We start from the raw sequence: 23,105 nt of genomic DNA, 5'->3' as shown, positions 1-23,105 counted from the left end.
GAACTCTACGGAAGACTGACTCACTTCCCCGAAATGACTCCAGTGGAAGAATTCAAAGCAAGAACCCTTAACACACAATTCTGTTCAAAGACAGACAAGTCTTGCAGATGCCTTCCTCTCCCTGGTTTCCCCTCTAGAGTCCTAATTTCCATAAACCCACCCACTGACCTGTGACTACCAATCTCTCACTGTTAACTCTTATAGGAAACCAGGGCAAAGAAAGCCTATGCAAGCGCTATTCCGCAGCCCCAGTGCTCTTTTCTGCTCCTTCCCACGCAACTATATCAAACATACAGTCAATTGCATCAAAGCAGTTCCTCGCTATTTGGGACATTGGTGCCCCTTAGTCCCTCTGAGGTGATCGGCTGGTTCCTTCTGGCCTTAAATGCTAGGAATCTGACTCAAATGGCCACAAACTTCCTCCTCTTCTGCTCCTATGAACTATCCCTCATCTGGGCAAAACATTTAAAAACACTGGTGTTTTCCCAACAGGAAAGGGATGGACAATTTCTCTTCTGTGGGGAGACGAGGGAAACCATGCAATCACCTTCTGGAAGGTATATTAAGGAGGGCGGCGTAAGAACCCTCATGGACTAGATTAAGAAAGCAGCTCTTTAACTGACCTTCCAACAATGACAAACTGAAATCCGCAAGAGCAGCCTTTCAACTCAGGGCCCCAAAAATAAGCTGTTGACAATAACTAACCCAAGAGTTACAAATGACTCCAAACCATACACTCTTAGGACAGACCAAACGTTAACACAAACAACAACACAATTCTTTGCTGCTCTTTAACTGTGATAACCAAAAACTTATGAAACCAAAGAGCCAGCAGAATACACACCACAAAACAGTCCCCTGTTAGCTAGGAAGCCATCTCACTAACACGATGAGCTCAAAAAAAAAAAAAGGGCAAAAAATCCCACACAGTCATTTTCAGAGCTCTCAGTTGTTTTCATACACTAATAGAAAAGCTTGAGTTACTAACAGTAGTTGAAATAGTATCCTTCTGTTTTTTTCACAACAGGAAACTGCCTTACCAAAACAAAGCCTCAAAAAAATTGGGTACAAATTCATAAATGCTCCTCCCCACAAAAATCTTTAATAAAAAGCAAAAGATTTATACAAACTGGGAAGGGGAGAGAAGAAGAAGGAAAAAAAGAAAAAGAAAAAAAAAACCCGAGTCTCTACCGGGGCAACCGCATATCCTACCACAAGTCAGGGTGACTACTCTCACAGCCCACTAAACTGCTAGCTTTTAGAGGAAATGGAATTGAACCGATTGACAGCCTGAGTTGGATCATGGGAACCGGGGACACAGGGAGCAAAACCAGCCCCTTGACCAGGGACTCGCTTCGCTGCAGGCAATGCACTGTGGGTATGCAAATAAGATGCTCCGGCCGTCTCCGGTGCTCAAAGGAGTCTTTTCTCCGAGCTGCCTCTGCTCCTTCCCCAGCTGGGCGGAGATTGGGATGCAGCGAGGGTGGGGAAGCTGCTCTCCTGAGACAGTCCCGCTGATGGCCAGGCACATGGAGGACGGAGCCCCGACGAGAAGCCACAGGGCACTTGGCCCACAGCTAAAATCTGGAGCAAAAGCACACACTTTGCAAAGGAACAGGAGCCAGGATTTCAGACATGAGATTCTATCTGCCGGCCGGGGTGCGACCCCGTGTTGTACTTGCTGCTTGGTCTGTCTATCCTGCAAAGTAGCTGGCCTCAGATCCTTGGGGTTTGCTGAGCTGCAGCTCACCTTGATACACGGGAAGAGCTTAAAAATCATGGCCTCTCAGGGTTGGAAGGGACCTCAGGAGGTCATCTAGTCCAACCCAATCCCCAACTAAATCATCCCAGCCAGGGCTTTGTCAAACCTGACCTTAAAAACCTCTAAGGAAGGAGATTCCACCACCTCCCTAGGGAACCTATTCCAATGCTTCACCACCCTCCTCATGAAAAAGGGTTTTCCTAATATCCAACCTAAACCTTCCCCACCGCAACTTGGGACCATTGCTCCTTGTTCCGTCATCTGGTACCACTGAGAACAGTCTAGATCCATCCTTTTTGGAACCCCCTTTCAGGTAGTTGAAAGCAGCGATCAATCCCCCCTCATTCTTCTCTTCTGCAGACTAAACAATCCCAGTTCCCTCAGCCTCTCCTCATAAGTCATGTCTTCCAGCCCCCTAATCATTTTTCTTGCCCTAGGCTGGACTCTTTTCAGTTTTTCCACATCCTTCTTGGAGTGTGGGGCCAAAAACTGGACACGGTACTCCAGATGAGGCCTCACCAATGTCGAATAGAAGGGAACGATCACGTCCCTCGATCTGCTGGCAATGCCCCTACGTATACAGTCCAAAATGCCGTTAGCCTTCTTGGCAACAAGGGCACACTGTCGACTCATATCCAGCTTCTCATCCACTGTAACCTCTAGGCCCTTTTCTGCAGAACTGCTGCCTAGCCATTCGGTCCCTAGTCTGGAGCAGTGCATGGGATTCTTCCGTCCTAAGTGTAGGATTGGGCACTTGTCCTTGCTGAACCTCATCAGGTTTCTTTCAGCCCAATCCTCTAATTTTTCTAGGTCCCTCTGTATCCTATCCCTACTCTCCAGCGTATCGACCGCTCCTCCCAGTTTAGTGTCATCTGCAAACTTGCTGAGAGTGCAGTCCAAGCCATCCTCCAGATCATTAATGAAGATGTTGAACACAACCGGCCCCAGAACCAACCCTTGGGGCACGCCGCTTGATATCGGCTACCAATTAGACGTGGAGCCATTGATCACTACCCGCTGAACCCGACGACCTAGCCAGCTTTCTGTCCACTTTATAATCTATTCATCCAGCCCATACTTTTTGAACTTGCTGACAAGAATACTGTGGGAGATTGTATCAAAAGCTTTGATAAAGTCAAGGAGTAACACCTCCATTGCTTTCCACTCATCCGCAGACCCAGTTATCTCCTCACAGAAGGCAATTAGGTTAGTCAGGCGTGACTTGCCCTTGCTGAATCCATGCTGACTGCTCCTGATCACTTGCCTCTCCTCTGAGTGCTTTAGAATTGATTCCTCGAGGACCTGCTCCATGATTTTTCCAGGGACTGAGGTGAGGCTGACTGGCCTGTAGTTCCCCTGATCCTCCTTCTTTCTTACCTTTTTGAAAGATGGGCACTACATTAGCCTTTTTCCAGTCATCTGGGACCTCCCCCGATCACCATGACTTTTCAAAGATAGCCAGTGGCCCTGCAATTACACCCGCCAACTCCTTTAGCACCCTCGGATGCATCGCATGCAGCCCAATGGATTCTTGCTCGTCCAGCTTTTCTAAATAGATTTGAACCACTTCTTTCTCCACAGTGGGCTGGTCACTTCCTCTCCATGCTATGCTGCCCAGTGCAGCAGTCTGGGAGCTGATTTTGTTCATGAAGATGGGGACAGGGGGAAGGATCAACTACATTAGTTTTTTCCACATCCTCTGTCACTAGGTTGCCTCCCTCATTGAGTAAGGGGCCTACATTTTCCTTGACTTTCTTCTTGTTGCTAACATACCTGAAGAAACCCTTCTTGTTGTTACTCTTAACATCTCTTGCTAGCTACAACTCCAAGCATGAGTTGCCCTTCCTGATTTCACTCCTGCCTGCCTGAGCAATATTTTTATACTATTCCCTGGTCATTTGTCCAATCTGCCTGGCTGGGAGGAGGATGTAAGCAGGGTGAGAATGAACTCTACCTTGCCATCTGTTGGTGATCTGTTGTAAAGGCCTTTTGAGGCTGCTGTCATTTGCATGGTTCCACCCACCCCGGATTGCATGATGGGGGTGATTGTCCAAAGGATCATTTCGGCTGCTGTGGGATCCTCAGTCTCTTTCTTATTATGGCAGTGGTAATAAAGTGCAGTTATTCCGGTGATATGAATCAAGGACAGTAAAACGGAACCTAGCGGTTCATGATTTCGGGACTCACCCGAACCTACATGAATGTCGTTACACAAGGGACATGGGTTCCAAAACATGACTAAATAAGAGAGACTGAAAAAGGATGTTTGCACTAAGTGCTATGGATTTCTTGTGGAATCTTTAAATGCACATTTTATGCCCTTTGTGTCTCTCCAGTTCAAAAATAGGATGTTTTATATTTCTAACCCATGTTTAAAACTAGACATAGATAAAAAATGGTTAGTGACTTAAAACAGTTTTCCAGCATTCCTAAAGGGCTTGGCTGTGATCTTTTTTCCACACTAGAAGTTGAAAACAGCTCCATAGTGGGGGGAAAAGGCTCCCCACCACTCAAACAGTGCAAAAATTTTGTAGATTAGATTTTGAGAGTTAAGCTGTGGGACACAGCTTTTGTGACACACTCTGCAACCAGATTCTTAGTAACAGGTCAATGGGTAGGTTTACACAAAGTCTGGTCTCTGGGACCAGAGCTGGGGGTGGGTGTCACGGAGTCCCCGGGCGATGCTTTGGAACTGCTCCCCACCAAGCCAGGCAGGACTTTGGGGAGCCTCCTCTCCCTTGGAGCAGACTTGTTTAGGGCAAGAAGCTCACACGGCTTCACCTCCTGAGTCTTTCCTTGGAGCATTTAGCATTCTCTGCCCCTCCGTGCGCTTCCCACAGCGAGTCCACCCCAGCGGGGTCCTGGGGAAGCCACCGGGTTCTGCACCCCCACTTTGCAGTCAGACGTGACTCTCAGCCAGCCAGTAACACAGAGGTTTATTCGATGACAGGAACAGGGTCTAAAACAGAGCTTGTAGGTACAGAGAACCGGACCCCTCGGCTGGGTCCATTCTGGGGGGCAGTGAGCCAGACCCCCAGGTCTGCCCTCCACCCTTGACCCCAGCCAGCTCCAGACTAACAACCCCTCCCAGCCCCTCCTCTCTCCTCAGCCCCTTTCCCGGACCAGGAGGTCACCTGATCCCTTTGTCTCCAACACCTTCAGCTGGCACCTTTGCAGAGGAGGGGCCCAGGCCATCAGTTGCTAGGAGACAGAGTGTCAGGTATTTAGGTACACTGGCCCTTTGCTCTGCCAGATACTTAAGAACTGCCATGGGGACACTGAGGCACCAACACAGTATTCAGAGAAAACATTAAGAACTTTCCCAGTTCGTCACATCTCTCCCCCCTTTGAGACTGAACTGAGCGAGGTCACTCCAGCCAGTGACCTGGGGAAGTTCGAACCCACCAACGTTCCCATGGATGCCCCAGCATCTCTCCCATTCCTTGGTGTGAGTTACACCAGGACAGTCCAGTCTCACGCCCTCCCTTAGGTCGGGTGTGCTTGATGGCACTTGCAGGCCGCATGTGGGAAGGTTTATGCAGCTTGAACCCTTTTGCTACCCCAATACCTCTGGGGTCCAAACTGGGACGGGGTCTTCTCCCAGCACTTAAGAGCCCCCATCTTGGCCTTGGCCAGCTCTGGCCTTGGGCAGCCACTTCCCACTTTGTGGCCCAGACACAACACCTCTGCCGTCCCCCCTTACACTTTCCAGCTTTTAAGGTCAGTCCCACCTCCTTGAGGCAGCCCAGCCCCCTCTTCACCTGGGACACCTGTTCCTCCCAGGTCTGGCTAAAGGTGCACATGTTATCAGTGTCTGCCAGGGCCAAGTTCTCCATCGCCCTCTGCTTGTCTAGAATCTCCCCAGGCCTAGGCATGGGGACGGCATTGGACACTGTTGTCATAAACAGATAGCTAAGGGTTAATGTCTCTTTCAGCTGAAGCACCTGACCAGAGGACCAATCAGGAAACCGAATTTTTTCAACTTTGGGTGGAGGGAATTGAGTGTCTTTGTCTTTGTCTGCCTGCCTGCTTTTCTCTGAGCTTTGGAGAAGTAGTTCTACTTTCTAGTCTTCTGTTTCTAAGTGTAAGGACTAAGAGATCAGATAGTAAGTTCTATGGTTTCTTTTCTTTGGTATTTGCATGAATATAAGTGCTGGAGTGCTTTGATTTGTATTCTTTTTGGAATAAGACTGTTTATTCAATATTCTTTTAAGCAATTGACCCTGTGTTGTATCATCTTAATACAGAGAGATTATTTGTACTTATTTTTCTTTCTTTTTATATAAAGCTTTCTTTTAAGACCTGTTGGAGTTTTTCTTTACTTCAGGGAAATTGAGTCTGTACTCACCAGGGAATTGGTGGGAGGAAGAAATCAGGGGAGATCTGTGTGTGTTGAAGTGGCTAGCCTGATTTTGCATTCCCTCTGGGTGAAGAGGAAAGTACTTTTTGTTTCCAGGATTGGGAACAGAGAGGGAGATTCACTCTGTTTGGATTCACAGAGCTTGTGTCTGTGTATCTCTCCAGGAGCACCTGGAGGGGGGAAGGGAAAAAGGATTATTTCCCTTTGTTGTAAGACTCAAGGGATTTGGGTCTTGGGGTCCCCAGGGAAGGTTTTTCAGAGGGACCAGAGTGCCCCAAAACACTCTAATTTTTGGGTGGTGGCAGCAGGTACCAGGTCCAAGCTGGTAACTAAGCTTGGAGGTTTTCATGCTAACCCCCATATTTTGGACGCTAAGGTCCAAATCTGGGACTAAGGTTATTACAACTGTGATGGCTTTAAGCTTCTGATAGCCCCCATAAAACCAGATCATCCTGTCTCCCTTGGGGATCAGCCCCACGGGTGAGGCCCATGGGCTGTAAAACGGCTGGATCCCATCTAAAGCCAGCATGTTCCTGACCTCTCTCTCCAGGTTCTGGGCTGCTTTCCTAGTGACTCTGAATGGGAAACACCTGATGGGGAGATTGTCTCCCACCTCAGGGAAGAGATCCCCCAGGGGGTCTTCCCCCTTCTTCATCCAATCCTCCCTCTTCAGGTTCAGGGGTCCCCTCACTCTCCTCCCATCCAGCAGCTCGAACGGGAAGAACCCTGTGGATTCCTGGGGCACCACCAGCTGCCTCCCGATTCCCCCCAGTTCTACTTCCCCTTGGGGAGCCCATTCCCGGTACAGGAATCCCTTCTCTTGCAGGACTCTGTCCCTGCAGCCTTCCCCAAGGGGGTTTGCAGCGCTGTGGCCAGCAAGTTCCCGCAGCTTCTTCAAGGAGGGATCCCTCTGCAGCTCGGTCTGGGATTCAGCGGCTGGGGCAGGGAGTGGGACCTGCTCCCTCTCGCTGGCTGGGCCTGGGGTCGCAGCCCCCCTGAGCCCTGTTCCTGGTAGCTCCCTCCCTGCTGTGTAATCACTTCCCAGCAGCACGTCTGGACCAGGCAAACCTGTTTGGCAGCTGACCTGCCCTGCCCGGGTGTTCCCCCACTCAGATGGGATCTCAGCTCCCCCCGTGCTCAGCGCTGCCCTTGCTGTCCCAGTGGGGCCAGGCAGCGAGCTCTCTGCTCTGGTCACAGCATCAGAGCCAGCGTGAGCCCCCTCTCCGGTGTGCAGGGGGGTGGGGAGCATCTCTCCCTCCCACTCAGCCCCAGGGGGCTGGTTACAGGTAGGCAGGTATCCTGAGCCCTGCAGCCCCTCCCCCCTGCCAGCCAGGTCATTTGCATTTTCACTGACCATTTCCATCCTAGCCAATTGGTTCCCTGGATTTGAATTCAAACCCTCGGCCGTTACAGGAGCGGGGCCTGGATCCTGTCCCATGGGAAGACAGTCACCCCCCAACAGGGCCTCCCAGCCGATATCCTGGAGAACCCCAACTACCAGCCAGCCCGACCCCTTCTGGGTCTGCACAGGGATCTGGGCCATAGGCAGGGTGAGGGGCCTCACCCCAGGGAACTTCACCCAGGTCCCACAGTCCCTCAGCATCTGGGGCTGCACCACCACAGTTCTCTCTGTCCCAGGGTCTCGCCCCTGCAGGCATGTTTCCCCACTGACCCCTGGGCAGCCCCCTATGTCTCTCTGCTCCACCATCACCAGTCCACGCTGCTGCTGCTTCTCCTGCAGCTGTTCCTCGGGCTCTTGCTTTCTCTCACGGTCCTCTCGCTCTCTCGGGCTCTGCTCCCATCCCATCCGTCTCCAATCTCCTGATGGGGAACCCAATCGTGAAGACCCTCGTCTGATTGGGGACCAGACTCCCGGGGATGCCTGGCTGATGCTCCAGCTGCTCTCAGATCCTCTTGTAGCCCCATCTGGGCCAGGAATCTGCTCCTCAGAGCGGTCCTTCTCCTCCAACTGCACGATTAACTGTGCCTTGGTGAATTTCCCCATGTGTAACCCTCTCTTTGTGCACAGGATCACAATGTCCTTCTCAAGGAGATGGTGATAGGCCATCACTTCACCGTTCCCAAGTGGCTCTGGACTCACAGGCCTGTGTGCTCTTGGCTCCCCCATGGTTTCCAGGAAGAACCCCTGGTGTGCCAGCCCTTCTCGTGGTCACCCCCTCTTTGCCAGGGTCGAGCTGCAGACTCCTCCGCCCCTGGGACTGCTCCTGCAATCCCCCGGGGAACCCTGCTACTGCAAAAATCCTTCTCTCTCCCAGGGTCGAGCGGCAAGCTCCTCCGCCCCGAGACTGCTCGCTGCAGTCCTCAGGGGGACCCCGTTACTCCAACAGTCCTTCTCGCTGGTCACACACTCCCAGAGGTTAACCGCCCCCTGAAACTGTCCCTCTCTGAGCCTTCAGCATGCCTGGTCCTCATTATCCCTCCTTTGTTTTACTGCTCCCCAGTCACTTACTGCAAGCAGCGCCATTCACGGGGTGCAGTACGTCTCGCCGCTGCCACCAGTTGTCACGGAGTCACCGGGTGATGCTCTGGAACTGCTCCCCACCAAGCCAGTCAGGACTTTGGGGAGCCTCCTCTCCCTTGGAGCAGACTAGTTCAGGGTAAGAAGCTCACACAGCTTCACCTCCTGGGTCTCTCCTTGGAGCACTCAGCATCCTCTGCCCCTCCGTGCGCTTCCCACAGCGAGTCCACCCCAGCGGGGTCCTGGGGAAGCCACCGGGTTCTGCACCCCCACTTTGCAGTCAGACGTGACTCTCAGCCAGCCAGTAACACAGAGGTTTATTCGATGACAGGAACAGGGTCTAAAACAGAGCTTGTAGGTACAGAGAACCGGACCCCTCGGCTGGGTCCATTCTGGGGGGCAGTGAGCCAGACCCCCAGGTCTGCCCTCCACCCTTGACCCCAGCCAGCTCCAGACTAACAACCCCTCCCAGCCCCTCCTCTCTCCTCAGCCCCTTTCCCGGACCAGGAGGTCACCTGATCCCTTTGTCTCCAACACCTTCAGCTGGCACCTTTGCAGAGGAGGGGCCCAGGCCATCAGTTGCTAGGAGACAGAGTGTCAGGTATTTAGGTACACTGGCCCTTTGCTCTGCCAGATACTTAAGAACTGCCATGGGGACACTGAGGCACCAACACAGTATTCAGAGAAAACATTAAGAACTTTCCCAGTTCGTCACATCGGGCCCCCACAACTTATATGGCACATGCACCACCTCTGCAAATCAACCTTTGCCACCTCACTCCATAAGACCACACACACAGCAGCTGCCTTTTACCTCTCAGAACCAAAACACACCCTGAAAGAGATCAAACGGCATAAGCTTAAGGCCAACGACTGCACCACTAACAACAACTCAAAGAGATTCAAAAACACCTCTGTCTTTACACACCAGGGACCGCAGGAACAAAAGCAGCACGCACCGGCTGCCAAGAGCCAAACAAACATCCATTCCAGCCTCCCACAAGCCTTGGCCATTGGGAACCCAGACCCCTTAATGATGAGTACTTTTCAGGGGAGGGTGAAGCTCTCAGGCCTCAAATGCCAGCTACAGTTACTCTCTCCTTGATCCAAAACGAACAGCAAAATACACTGCATTACTCCTGCCCCAATAACAAAGAGACTGGGGATCCCACAGCAGCTGAAATGACCGTTTGGACAAGCACTCCCATCATGCAATCCGGGGTGGGTGGAACCATGCAAATGACAGCAGCCTCAAAAGGCCTTTACAACAGATCACCAACAGATGGCAGGGTAGAGTTCATAGCGACCCTGCTTAAACTAGATTGTGGAAAAGATTAAAAAACACTGAACGTTCAAACTCACCAAATGCGGGTCAATCCATCCTCATCGTCCTATCCGCTCGTTATACTCCACACCGGAACTTAGCCCTCACATGGACAACATACCCTCCTAACTCAGTGTCTGTACGTTAACCTTTTACCCCCAGTCGGGGCTATTGCACATTATGTATTCCTTATGCCACCCGATCTTAAACCGAACTTCGCACCCCCTGGGTAATCTGTACGTTGTTCCCTGGTCACCAGAAACTTCTGCTCCTAAACGCTGTACCGTACCCTTTTTTTTTCTTTGAACGTCATCTTAATAAAATGTTGACATTTGTTCGAGATCCCGGCTCCTCTTCCTTTGCAAGGCGTGTGCGTTTGCTCCGGGTTTTAGTCTGCTAAGACAGCGAGGGGGGCCGATTGAGCCAGAGGCGCTTGCCTGCTGCAGACACGGATCCAAGGCTGAACCACGTCCCCCACCAGCTGAAGGCTTAACTGAGAACAGTTTAAGAAGTGCTCCCGTCTCCGGCACTCAACTACCCAGCTCCCAGTGGGGTCCAAACCCCAAAGAGATCCCTTTTACCCTGCAGATGCTGTAAAATCCTGTGACCAGGGCAGCTGCCTAGCAGCCTGCGCATCCGCCTGCCAGCACGAGAGCGCGTAAGGCCCTAATCTGGATAGTGCCGGCTGGGTGGCAGTGCTGTGAAGAGCCAGCAGAGTGGCGCAGCAGAAGCGTGCTGGGCCCATAACCCAGAGGTCGATGGATCGAAACCATCCTCTGCTACGTGTGTGTTTGTTTCTTTTCCCTCTGGGCCTTCCAGCGAGGCGGTGACCAGCAGAGCGGCAAGAGGTGGCTGAGGCGGTGGCCTGCCAGAGAGCTCCCTGGCTGCCTGGGCTGAAGGCAAGAGGGAGGTCTGGGTGTGGCAAGGGCCTCCTGTCCCAGAATGAGGCTGCAGTGCTTCCTGGTCCCCTTTTCCCACCCACCCCGGCGGGCTGCGGGAGAACACGAGGGAGGCTCTCGGGGCGCTAGGCAGTGCTGTGTGGCTGTCAGGGGAAAGAGCCGAGGCTACCGACTCGACCTGCCATTGACTCGTGTGGCTCTGCGAGCCGTCAGCCAGGGCGGGCCTGGCTGCGCACGTGACTCAGCCTTGGGCAGCATGGCTGCTCTTTCCTGAAGAGGCATGAGGCAGGCCAAGAGCTTTGCACAGCCTACAGGGAAGTGGGAGGGAGGTGTCTCTGAGCAGGCGTGTCTCGTCCCCTTCTCCCTTGCCGCTTTGGCGGAGGCGGGAAGGGAGCAAAATGTTCCCGGCTGAAAGTTTTTGTGCTCGGCCTCGAGGATTAAGCCTGAGCCTCCGGCACGGCTGCTGGGAGACGGGTTTCTGAATGGCATCCAGCACGCTCTTTGGGCCACCAGCTGAAAGCACTGAGGCCAAGAGGCAGCAAAAGGGGACTTTGGAGGCTCCCTGCAGGCCTCGGGGAAGCAAGGAAGTAGCACGGGCTCATCGCCATCCCCGGGTGGGCTTGAACCACCATCCTTTCGGTTAACAGCCGAACGCGCTAACCCTTTGCGCCACAGAGACACGGATGGGCAAGGCTGTATGGAGCACAAAAGTCGGGAATCAGCACAGGGTACAGTCTAGCATATGCATGCAGCTCTTAGACAAGCAACAGCAAGGGACTGGACTGGTATGCAGTGAAAGTTCTGTGGGAAGGAACCGAAAAGAGCACAGGGGCTGCGGTACAGTGCTTGCGTACACTTTCTTTGGCCTGTTTTGCTGGAAGAGTTAGCAGGGCGAAATTCCTAGCCAGAGGTCAGCAGGCGGGTTAATGCAAATTCTGGCCTCTGGGACCAGAGCTGGGGGTGGGCCCCCACAACTTATATGGCACATGCACCACCTCTGCAAATCAACCTTTGCTACCTCACTCCATAACACCACACACACAGCAGCTGCCTTTTACCTCTCAGAACCAAAACACACCCTGAAAGAGATCAAACGGCATAAGCTTAAGGCCAACGATTGCACCACTAACAACAACTCAAAGAGATTCAAAAACACCGCTGTCTTTACACACCAGGGACAGCAGGAACAAAAGCAGCACGCACCAGCTGCCAAGAGCCAAACAAACATCAATTCCAGTCTCCCACAAGCCTTGGCCATTGGGAACCCAGACCCCTTAATGATGAGTACTTTTCAGGCGAGGGTGAAGCTCTCAGGCCTCAAATGCCAGCTACAGTTACTCTCTCCTTGATCCAAAATGAACAGCAAAATACACTGCATTACTCCTGCCCCAATAACAAAGAGACTGGGGATCCCACAGCAGCTGAAATGACCGTTTGGACAAGCACTCCCATCATGCAATCCGGGGTGGGTGGAACCATGCAAATGACATCAGCCTCAAAAGGCCTTTACAACAGATCACCAACAGATGGCAGGGTAGGGTTCATAGCGACCCTGCTTACATCCTCCCCCCAGCCAAGAATTGGTGGTCCTGATAAATCACATTCCCTATTATACCAACTCATTGGTATTGAATGCGAAGTTATGGCTAGCAAAATAGTCACCCATCTCTGCCTTGTAGCATCCAGGTTAGTTCTTGTTAACACATAAGTCAGTGGATTGTTCTCTGTCCACACCTGAAACTGAGCACCACACAAGCAGTCTCGAAATTTCTCAGTGATGGCCCATTTCAAGACCAAGAACTGTTGCTGGTTAATGGGATAGCGAGTTTCGCTATCAGACAGTCCTCAACTGGCAAAGCCTACAGATTTACATTTCCTTCCACTTCCTGGTACGGGACTGCTCCCAGACCCTCCAAACTGTCATCAGCATGCAGGATAAACCATTTGTTTGTGTTAAGAAGGACTAGTACTTGCACATGAATCAGTCAAATAATTATTTCCCATAAAGCCCTGTCACTTCTGTTATCTCGTCATGTCCCAAATGGAGAAGAGAGGAGCACCTCCCGTGTCCCAGGCCAGGAACACCAGATTGGATGGGGGGAGGTGTTCATGACTCAGTCCACGTTTGCTAGTGCTGCAAAGGAGAAGATTTCCTTCCTCAGTCCAGGTCAACTGGAATTGTTATTGTAGTGGGGGAAAGATGTCTCTCATCTGGTTCTTAGATGCTTTGGTGAGAGGGGATAGGCAGAGGTTTTTTTTCCCCTTTGCAGCTCACATCGCATATTTCTTCTCTGGTTTTTGCTCTAGCTTGATTTCTCTCTTGCATCTCAGTTTTCTCTTTCTTGGCCTCATTCCAGACCATTCACAGCCCAATTCTCTATCCTAACCCTGAGTCCTCTACTGCACTCTGTATGTCTCATTCTAACCCCACCTCAGAGTCAGCACCTCTAGAACCAGTGCCTTCATCCCTCTGCACTCCAACTCTCTGTCCCATGTAGCCTGATGTAGGGTGTACTAATAATATTAATTTGGATAATTTGATGAAAATTTAATTGATTAGCTTACATGTTATTTAATTTAATTGACTTACAAAGTTACATTTGCATTACTGCTATTCAAAAGATACATATGCCATTATATGCAACAAAGATTTGGTTAATATACTCACAGCCTTCCTTGATAACCTGGTGGTAAGAGACACAGGACCAGCCTTGCAGTTCAGGTTTCTCAATTCTTAAATGAAAGATGCAGTGCTTAGAAAATGCTAGTGTTACTTAGGGTTTACTTGAATATGTTAAACTTAAAATCAAAACCTAATAAACAAAGACTAAAAACGTAGGGAAACCGAACTTAGCCTAGTTCCCTTGAAACTTAAAATTTAAGAAAAAGTACAGCCTACTGATAGTACATAGAGAGAGAGTGGAGGAATTAAGTCACAATGATAGAGCAAAGTGCTCTAGTGAGGTGGGTTATCTCTTTTGTAGGGCACAAGGGCCGGAAATCCTTCCTCCTATGACCAAATTTCATTCCTCACCCACAAAAAATTAGGATACATTTACTTCATAGGCTAGTATGTTTGTGCTTGCTGATGACATGTACATATGCACATAAGTTACCTTGTAGTCTACCTGTTAAATCTGTGGGTACAACACTGAATAAAACCCTATGCCATTCTCCACTGTCGATTGGTCTAAGTAAAGGTCTTGGAAAGGCATGGGTACTTATCTTTTTAAGTAACGTGATAAAGGTCGATTTTCCTCTCTGAGTAAAAGTCACAATATACATATGCTAACTTTGCCTTAGCTTAACATACAGGATATGGCCTGTAGGTTCTCGTAAGTCATGTGTCTCAGTCCCCTAATCATTTTTATTGCCTCTTCTGGACTCCCTCTAGTTTGTCCACATCCCTTCTCATGTGGGTCCCAACCCCAAAAGTACTCACATTTTATCCCATTGGCCCCAAAATGCCGTCTTTTAATATGTAAATAGGGTGCTGCCATGGTCAAGTCACTCCCGAGCTCTCCAGTGGAGCCTGCTGGCGGAGAACAAGGTGAATATTAGCCAGGATGTCACTCAGTCAAATCCCTGTGCTCCCCGCAGGTGGTATCGGAAAGCTCCAAGATGGCTCATTTCCCTTTCTCTCATCAGCTTCAGGCCCCAGGGTTACAAATGCACAAACCAGCTGGGATTCTCCCCTGGCCTCAGGGTGTGGGGCTGCTCTGAGGGGATGGACTTGCACACTTGGGATATTAGTGCAAAGATACAATTTCAATTTCTCTTAGAGAAATTGGAGGGCAATTTATATTTGATACAAATCTTATTTAGTGAAAGGAAAGCTGCAGTGACAGCCTGGCTACTGGGGTGCAAAACACCTTCCTCCTGGGAGACACAAGAAGTTAGAAATAGAAATTTACATCGTTTGTTCCAATGTTGGTACAGGTTTAATTTTGCTTCTGTGTAGGTTTGTTTCAGGCTGTGACCATTTTGGTTTATTGGGTTGTTTTGGTTTTTTTAGTTGGAATGGAGCTTTTAATTGACATTTGCTGGATTGAAATGGCTGACTTGCAACACTAGTTTTGACATAGTTCTGCATATTTTATTACGATTTGACCAGTATTCAAGGATTCAATTCCTTTATAGGAGGTTTTAGTGGTCATGCTTATTTATTTGATGTTATTTTATCATTCTGCTGTAGCAGACTTTTTTTATAAAATGTTGAAATTATTAATTTACAGCATTTGTTAGTTTTTATTTTTACAAACAAAGTTTTTCTTAATATTTGGGTTTTAAATTAAGCCTTGTTTTTTGTTTCAATTTTTCATTTAGGTTTTGGTTACTGATGGGATCTTTAAGAGAACTTTGGATTCAGTACTAAAATTTGGACAGATTTAGAATATTTTAAGTAAACCCTGTTTACTATTTTATTTTAATAAAGTTTGTATTGCTGTAAACCCTAGCCGGGGGGAGAGGAGATGAGCCTGGCCTTTAACTGAGAAGGAACAGAGGCATGGCCCCCGTGAAGGGTGAGGCCAGGTGATGGGGGGCAGAGCTCCCCAATTTTTTTTGTCTAGCCCATCTCAGGCCTGGTCTACACTATGCTGTTAAACTGATTTTAACAGCGTTAAATTGATTTAACGCTGCACCCGTCCACACTACACTGCTCTTTATATCAATTTAAAGGTCTCTTTAAATCGATTTCTGTACTCCTACAAAACGAGAGGAGTAACGCTAAAATCGATATTACTATATTGGATTAGGATTAGTGTGGACGCAAATTGACGTTATTGGCCTCATTATTATACAGTAGCTACCCACAGTGCACCGCTCCAGAAATCGACGCTAGCCTCGGACCATGGACGCACACCACCGAATTCATGTGCCTAGTGTGGACGCTCACAATTGACTTTATAATATCTGTTTTATAAAATCGGTTTAAGCTAATTCGAATTTATCCTGTAGTGTAGATGTAGCCTCAGTCCCCCACTAAAGGAGAAGAGTCTGATGCCACCCCTGCTGGTCACTCAGTGTCACTGCTGCTCCATGGGAAACATGCTATGTGCCTTACCCAGATTGGTGGGAAACACACTCTGTGCCTTACCGTGACTGGTCCGTGGGTGTCACTGCTCGTAGAGCGCAGACACATGCTGTGCATTACGCCACCTGACCAGTGGGTGTCACTACTGTATCAAGGGAAACACCTTCTGTGCATTACCTGGAATGACCACGAGGTGTCATTGCTGCTCCTAGGGAAACATACTCTGTGTGTTATCCTGATTGGCCACTTGGTGTCACTGCTGCGCCAAGGAAAACACCTTCTGTGCATTACTCTGACTGCCCACTGGGTGTCACTGCTGCTCCAAGGGAGACATAAGAGCGGCCAGACTGGTTCAGACGCAAAGTCCATCTAGCCCAGTATCCTCCTGTCTTCTGACAGTGGCCAGTGCCAGGTGCCCCAGAGGGAATGAACAGAGCAGGGAATCATCAAGTGATCCATCCCCTATTGCCCATTCCCAGCTTCTGGCAAACAGAGGCTACAGGCAGCATCCCTGCCCACCCTGGCTAATAGCCCTTGATGGACCTATCCACTGTAAACTTATCTAGTTCTTTTTTGAACCCTGTTTTAGTCTTGGCCTTCACAACATGCTCTTGCAAGGAGTTCCACAGGTTAACTATGCAACTGCCCTGAGTTTACCCCTCCTTCCCCTGGCCAGATTATACATGGAAAAGAGGATGAGGATGAGGAGAGCCATGATGTGTCTATCAGTTGCTGGTGCCTCAGTTTCCTCTAGGCAGCAGTGCTGCAGGCTCCTTTGGTCTGTGCCCATGCAACTGTGTCTGGGGAAGGAGGAGTAGAGGCTCATGCTTCCCAGCCCCATGCCCCACCCCTAGCAGCTGCGGAATCCAGGCCAAATTTAACCCTGGTAGCTGGGCCGGGATTTGCCTGGGCTGGGGTAGGGCTGGGGAGGAATTGGGAGGGAGACAGGCGCACCTGCTGTGAGGGAAGATCCTCCCATTCCCTGCCAACTCCCTTCAGTCCTTGCAGCACAGCACCCCCTAGCATTGCTTTCTCTGTCATGGGAGCTGTCTGCTGCTTGCTTCTCCCTTAGCATCCTCTCTCCCCATCCTGGAGCACTGGCATTGCCCATCCTGTGCAAACAAGAAGGCCCCAGTGTGCCCTGTGGCACTGCCCTTCAATTGTGGGGGCAGCTGTTGGATGGAGCCATATCAAAATATGGGGGTGGGCAAGGCTGGGGACCAGGACTCCTGGGTTCTCCCCTCAAATGTGGGAGGGGAGTGGAGATTAGGGGGTAGAGTGGGGGAGGGGCAGGGCTGGGATCCAGGGATACTGCTTTTTCTGGTTTTCTCCACCTACTGCAGCTGCCTTGTTCCTTTCAAGGTGTTTCTTGTTCCATATTCATTTGCTGACTTGTGTAACTCACCCCAGAGGTAGCTGCATCTCAGTGTTGGGTGAGGCACCCTTGGCTGCATCACCTCCTAACCACATCTCTCTCCCCCTTCGGGTGACCCTGCAGCACTCAGCAAACATCCACAAGATCATGGGGCACTTTGAGCATTGGGCTGGCAGGGGCCAGACGCCCAGCCCTCCCTCCAGAGAATGGGACCCAGCACTCCCTACTTTTTACAGGGATTAAAAAGGGGCAAAGGGGGGCAAATCAGAGGAGTGGGTGGCCAGGATCTGAGCAGGGGGTGGAAATTGACTGGTCAGGGGGTCAAGCAGCTGGAGGCAGAGTTAGGAGAGAGACTGAAGGCAAAGTCAGGGAGGGGGGAAAGAGCCGGAGTTAAGCCCAGAGGGAGGCGCTACCAGAGGGTTAAACTCTGGCAGAGGCAGGGGAAGAGGGGTAACAGTTATCCCGGTGGGCTGAAACTCCGGTGTTTGCAAACATGGGTGGGGGGAGCAGAGGGCTTTTTTATTTCCCCTCTCACAGGCAGCACCTCTCAGCATGGGCTTCCCAGGGCTGGGCTCTTAAAGGCACAGGCATCCCACTGCCTCGACACTGCAGCTCCTCTCTGATGTAACCAACTGAGGTGCTGCAGTAGGAGACTCAATTCAGTGAAACTGGGCATTCCCTATACACCCTCCAGCCAGAGGGCTGTGCACCCCCTTCCCCGAATTTCCCCAACACCCCCTCCCTCAGTGGTCAGGTAGTTACATGCAGCGTTGCCAATGTTGTCATTGGTTGCAAATTTGAATGGAAATTGAAACGTTAACACACTTTAAAAGCAGATACAATGTATGAAAACTACTTGTACCTGAGAAAGTAAAATAGGTATGGAAAGTCTGGACAAAGCCAGGTTTCCTCACCCAACTGTTGTGTTTGCTGACAATGTTGGTGCATTGGCTTCGGCAGTGTTGGCCAACCTTGGAATTTCAAATGATGATTTGTAAGTGAGGTGTGAATGAGCTCTCCCCTGGCAGCTACTGATGACCAGGGTTAGGAGGAGGCTTTGGGACCAGACTGTATTTACATGAACTCACCTACTCTGCCGATGTATCCAGTGGACAGAGCTGGGCTGCCTCTGCTCTAGGTGCCCGGAGGAGGGAAGGTGTGTGGGGCTCCAGCCTGGGACTCTTCCTCCCTCCTGCCAAGCCCTGACTATTAATCCCAGCGCTGGAACTCCTTTCTTCAAGCACCATGTGGGCCAGAGGAAAAGTGTGGTAGGAAGCAAAAGGGCCAAGCTTGTGAATATCAGGTGCAGCAGCAAGAATCCCAACTATCAGGGTAGCAAGTTCTAGAGCCCTAACCCATTGTGGCCATCCCAGCCAAAGACCTGGCTCTAGGAGGTGTGAGTCACCCAGCAGGAGGGGAAAGATTCACTCTTACACAGCTTGAGACAGGGAAGTTGAGCTCTGGGACTTTACCACAAGCATGGGTGGCAAGTTTGTAAAAATTTTGGTGGTGTCCAGAACCCACCCCCCAACTCTGGCCCCCAAACTCCACCCCCACCTGCCTAAGGCTCTGGGAGGGGGCTTGGGGATAGGAGGGAGTGCAGAGCTGAGGGGCTGAGGATGAGGGATTCATGATGCAGGAGAGGGCTCAGGACTGGGACAGAGGATCAGGGTGCAGAGGGATGAGGGAGCTCAGGGTGTTGGAGAGGCTCAGGGCAGCCTGCCTTGCCATTACTGGAGGGTGGGTACTAGGACCCTGGAACAGCAAACATCATTTCTGCCCAATATCCCTCTATTCCAGCAGCAGGAGTAGGCAGGGGACAGGCGCACGCTGCTTTTTGTCAGGCAGGGACACAGCATGGCAGGGGGCAACATGCAGGGAGAGGCCAGGGCCCAATCCAGGCAGGGCTAGGGGAAAAGACTCATTTCCAAATATTGTTGGAGCAGGGCCCCCAGCCCTGAATATTCCTGGAGCCCGAGCACCGCAAATGTATATAACCTGCTGCCTATGACCACAAGCCAACACAATATCCCACTGAGATTTGAACTCAAATTACAGGATTCAGAGTCCTGAGTGCTGCCCATTACACCATGGGACCAGCTTGTGCTGCCTTCTCTCTACATATCGGTGACCCTCATGGGCCTGGCTTGGGTAAGGGGGCTCTTGGCCCTTTACTAAAACTTAGTGTGTGTGGGGGTGGGGTTGGTTGGCTAGTTCCCAGCACCAATAGAAGGGGGAAGGATCAATGGGAAATCAGGACCCTGAGACTGACAGTCCCCAGGGACAATGGGGAGAGGCCAAAGCTCCAAGTTAGCTGCACTGACAGGCCAGGCAGTGTAATGAGGGAGTCACCAGGCCAGGGGGTCCCATCCTCCATGTGAGCTGGAACTGCCTGGGCGAGAGTGGGGCAGAGCTAAGGAGAGAGCAGGAGCCCGAGAAGAGCCGGGGAGCAGAGCTGTGCAGGTGTAGTGCCAGAAACTGCTACATGTAGGAATTTGCAACCTGTAGCAGTTACTGATACCTGAGGTTGTTCTTATTTGCTGACTTGTCCTAATTGGCTAAAACTTGACAGTGGTTTCTCTAGCAAAGGCCAGTCCCTGGCCTCTTGGTCCAGACATCCTCCTTCATATCAGGCTAGGGTGACCAGATGTCAAAGATTAAATATCAAGACACGGAGGGCGGAGCAAAAATAAAAGCTGGAGGGCCCCCCCACCGCCAAGCGGCAGTGGCACAGCCCCATCTCCAACCAATTCTCGGCTCCAACTCCCACTACATCCCCAGCTCCCCCATCCCCTCACTCCTGGGCCCAACCTGGGCTCCGAGCTCTGCAGCCGAGCCATGATCCGGGCTCCTCCTGCAGCTCCCGGGCAAGGAGTGAACCAGGCAGCTCCTAGCAGGAGTGTGTCCACGCCACTTGTGTCTCTGCCCCCCGCCCACCTGGGCCCTGCCTGCTCTGTGCTGCCCCCAGCCCCACTGCGCTGCCCCGTAGGCTGCAGGGCTAGAGAAGCTTCCACCCTGCGTTCCCGGCCATGGCCATGGCCTGTGTGCAAACCTGGGAGGGAGGAAGAATGTCGCGTGCTTGGGGAAGAGGCAGGGCCAGGGCGAGGATTTGGGGAGGGATCCAGTGGGGCAGTGAGGGGATGGGGCTGGGGGCAGGGCCAGGGCCGGGATTTGGGGAGGGATCTAATGGGGGAATAAGGGGGCGGAGTTGTGGGGGGCAAGTATCCCTCCAGACTATGCCTGTGTGCTGGAGAAGAGGACAAAGTTATTTGTTTGTCCAGGGTCCCGATCGGTCGGGACGTGGGACAAACAAGCAAATATAGGGACAGTCCCAATAAAATCGGGACGTCTGGTCACCCTACGTCAGGTTTCAAGTTGAGAATCATTTCCCATTCCCGCTCTGTGGGAGGGGAGACTTTTAAACTCGCTCTCTGTGCGACTGCACATGGCTAAGCAAAGAGAACAAACCCCAAATCCCAGGTTTGCGGTGGGAATTCTGTAGTTCAGATGACTTCACACCTGGTCATTGTGATTCTTTACCAGTTTCTCTGGCACTGGGGCATATTTTTTTCATTCCCAGCTGTGATGGCCAAGTGGTTAAGATGTGGGAGTTGAAATCCAATAGGGTTCTCCTGTGCAGGTGTGAATCCTGCTCACAGCATGGCCTGTGTTTTAGCCAGTCTCTCACCCGGGCAACACCTCTGTACAACCCCCTGAGACGCTCTCAATTCTCTACCCACCCCAAGTAAATCCTGTTCTGCTCCTTTCATAGAGATTCCTGGGGTACCACCTCACACTGTGTCCCTGAGGGGTCAGGCAAACTCTCAGCACCTGATGCCTCTGCCACTCACCTGATGCCCCATAGATCAGCCATAGCCCTGGTTCTGCTCCTCTCTCTAGAGTGCGAAAGAAGCCAAGTCAGCAACTCCATGGGAGTTATGGGGCTGCAGCACCAACAGAGAAAAAATAGGTGCTCAGCACCCACTGACAGCCACCTCCCCCCACCCACACACACACTACAGGCCTTGTTGACAAGCTCCTCCTCTTCCCTTTCAGTGCCTCCCACTTGCCAGTGATCAGCTGTTCAGTGGGGTGCAGGAGGCGCTGGGTGGGGAGGGGAAGAAAAGAGGTGGGGGTGGGAGAGGAATGGGGCAGGAAGGGAAGAGATGGGACGGGGTGGGGACAGAACCTGAGGAGGAAAGGGGGGGATTTGTCACAATCCCCTCTAGGGCCAGCCCTGAAGGGAAGCACTGACTATTACAGAGTGTTAGACTGAAGATCTACAGGTCCCTGGTTCCTGGGCTTTGGCAGGCCCTATCATCCCTCTTTCTGCAGGGGTGGCTTGTTTTCTGGGAGCACAGCAGTGCCTGAACCCAAGATGAGTTCCTGAGCTTGGGCTCTGCAGTAGGAAAACATAGAACAGGCTTCTGCCCCTAGTTGGCCCACCTGACCTTTAATAATGAGAACTGTCTTTCCCAACATGGTAGGAAGAAAGTGAGGCAGGGCAGCCCTCAGGAATGGTGCCAGAGGGCTGCTGGGCAGTGACAGGCAGGGATTGGGGATGGAAGCTCCTCTGTGCAGGGAAGGGGCATCTGTAAAAGTGACCCAACACACCTCTCCTCCTCTGGGCACCTAGAGCAGAGGCAGCTGGTGCTGACGGCTCCAAGGGAAGGCTTAAAAGCCACAGAGCAACTGAGGTCAGGGCTAGAAGAGGGCAGGACCATGCCTAGGTGTGACCTTCAGACAGGCGCAAAATCACCCAGCCAGGCTGCTCCCTGCCATGCCAAACACCCACTGAAGGTCACCAGCACGCAGGGCAGCTGCTGATGCTCTGTGGATAACATCACAAATTGGTAGGAAAGCAGGGCCAGCCCCCATGGTGAGGCCTCTGACTGGTCCCACTCAAGGTGCTCACTCTTGCAGTGGGGCAGGATATTTTACACCAAGAGGCTTTTCCCCAGCTGGCGAGAAGCAGAGAAACACCCAGGCTCCGAAGACGCTATGTAGCAAGTAGCCTCCAGCACAGGGACAGGCGCACACACTAGCCTGGGCAGCCGCCCATTTTCTCTGGCAAATCAGGAAGGGCAAAGGCTAGACTGGAAGCACCTGGGTCTCATGTCCCAGCCTTTGTGATGCCCACCCCCCAACTCCTTCCCAGGGCTCTAGCTGAAGCCAGAGCATTGGCCTGAGCGGCCAAGAAGAGGTTCCAGCCCTAAAGGGAGCAGAACTTTCAGCACAATGGTAAAACTGCAGAAACACAACCACCAAGGGACTCAAACTCTCAATCTTCTAATCCACACTCAGACACCTTACCCATTAGGCCACATGGTAACACACAAAGAAACCCCTCCAAGCACTTCTTTGGAAAAGTCGGACATTGTGTTTCTCAGGTCATCTACTGAGGGGGGCCGAGACTCTGTGGGCACAAGAAGTCGAGTTCCCAGCAACACATGAGACTTAATTCTGTGGAGCCAGGTGCAGGGCTTTGGCAGGGAGGCTCAGGCATGGGGGGATTGGGGTGCAGCGGATGGACCAGCTGTCTACGTGTGGAGATTTAGTCACACTGAGGCACAGAAGGAAGGAGGAGGAGGAATCCTGCTGACAGGCAGTGGATGTGCAGAAAAAGAGGAGGGTTTCCTGGGACTTTTTTTGCCTCTCTTTGCCTACCTGCTTGCTCTTGTGGTGAATGGGGAAAATGGTCTCAACTAGTTCAGTTGGTAAAACATCAGGCTTTTAATCTTAAGATCCAGGGTTCAAGCCCCTGTCTAAAACTCAGCTTTTAAGTGGCCTTGTGTGCCAGGAGCCAAATGATTCCTGGTGCTGTCCACCAGCCACATGCTGATTCCCAGAAGCCATGGCCATTTCCTGGAA

General features: G+C 51.4%; 1 protein-coding gene and 2 non-coding genes across 5 annotated transcripts in view; all 3 read right to left on the bottom strand.

Annotated features, from left to right (window-relative positions):
• LOC127041341 (uncharacterized) overlaps positions 1–23,105 on the bottom strand; it is a 227,248-nt gene that overhangs the window by 68,690 nt on the left and 135,453 nt on the right. The window lies entirely within an intron of this gene.
• LOC127041387 (U5 spliceosomal RNA) lies at positions 1,033–1,149 on the bottom strand. Its single transcript, XR_007771671.1, has one exon. It is a non-coding gene; the product is annotated as a U5 spliceosomal RNA (small nuclear RNA).
• On the bottom strand, positions 11,430–11,503 carry TRNAN-GUU (transfer RNA asparagine (anticodon GUU)). Its single transcript has one exon. It is a non-coding gene; the product is annotated as a tRNA-Asn (tRNA).

Source organism: Gopherus flavomarginatus, assembly GCF_025201925.1.
Source record: "Gopherus flavomarginatus isolate rGopFla2 chromosome 13 unlocalized genomic scaffold, rGopFla2.mat.asm SUPER_13_unloc_2, whole genome shotgun sequence".
NCBI lineage: Eukaryota > Metazoa > Chordata > Testudines > Testudinidae > Gopherus > Gopherus flavomarginatus.
This window is presented reverse-complemented; position numbering and strand designations above follow the sequence as displayed.